Raw genomic sequence first — 1,086 nt, forward strand, 5'->3', positions numbered from 1 at the left:
GTCATTATGGTGTATGGAGTGTAGATTAATGTGGAATAAAAAAGTCATTGAAAGCAGTATAACATAAGGCTGCAACATAACAAAATGTGAAAAAATGAAGGGGTTTGAATACTTTCGCAAGGCACTGTATGTTCATTACCCAGAGGTATAAATGAACACATGTATGAATTTTAAATAAAAAATAAAATAATTAAAAAGAAATATATATATATATATGCACACAATGCCGTTTAAAGGTTTGGGATCAGTACATTTTGTAATGTTTTTTAAAGTTTCTTATGCTCATCAAGGCTAAATTTACTTGATCAAAGATACAGAAAAAAACAGTAATATTGTGAAATATTGCAATCTAAAAAATGTTTTTGCACGGGTATATTTGTAGCAATAGCCAACAATATATTTTATGGGTCAAAATTTGATCAATATTTGGATTTTTTTTTTTGCACTCTCAGATTCCAGATTTTCAGATAGTTGTATCTCGGGCAAATATTGTCCTATGGTAACAAACCATACATCAATGGAAAGCTTATTTATTCAGCTTTCGGATTATGTATCAATCTCAAACCCTTGACGACTGGTTTTGTGGTCTAGGGTCACAAATAGTCCTGAAAAAATTTATAATGGTTTCAAATGTATCTTAGTTTCAAATAATAATCAGGACAACTGTTTGACTGATGATATTATTATTATGAACATTGATAATAATAAGAAATGTCCCTTGAGCACCAAATCAGCATTTTAAAATTATTTTTGATGGATCATGTGACGCTGAAAACTGAAGTAATGACGATTGAAAATTCAGCTTTGTCAAATATATATTTATATTTATATATATATTTATTTCCTTTTTAAATTGTGATAATATTTCACAATAGTACTGTATTTTGATAAAAGTGTGTTTGTATATATATATATACCGTTTTGTTTTGTTTCAGTATACTTTAAAATCCAATTTATTACTGATGGCAAAGCTGATTTTTTTTATTTTTATAAGAACAGCATTTATTCAAAATCTTTTGTAACAATATACACTATTATTCAAAAGTTTGGGGTCAGTACATTTTTATTTTTTTGTATTCAGCAAGG

The 1,086-nt window shown here is 27.3% G+C and overlaps 1 protein-coding gene across 1 annotated transcript in view; it reads left to right on the top strand.

Moving 5' to 3' along the window:
* The window catches only part of LOC107577703 (synaptotagmin-14-like), a 10,408-nt gene that overhangs the window by 6,785 nt on the left and 2,537 nt on the right, over window positions 1–1,086 (top strand). The gene's annotated exons all lie outside the window — the stretch shown is intronic.

The sequence above is a fragment of the Sinocyclocheilus grahami genome, unplaced genomic scaffold, assembly GCF_001515645.1.
Source record: "Sinocyclocheilus grahami isolate Dianchi unplaced genomic scaffold, SAMN03320097.WGS_v1.1 scaffold6909.1, whole genome shotgun sequence".
NCBI lineage: Eukaryota > Metazoa > Chordata > Actinopteri > Cypriniformes > Cyprinidae > Sinocyclocheilus > Sinocyclocheilus grahami.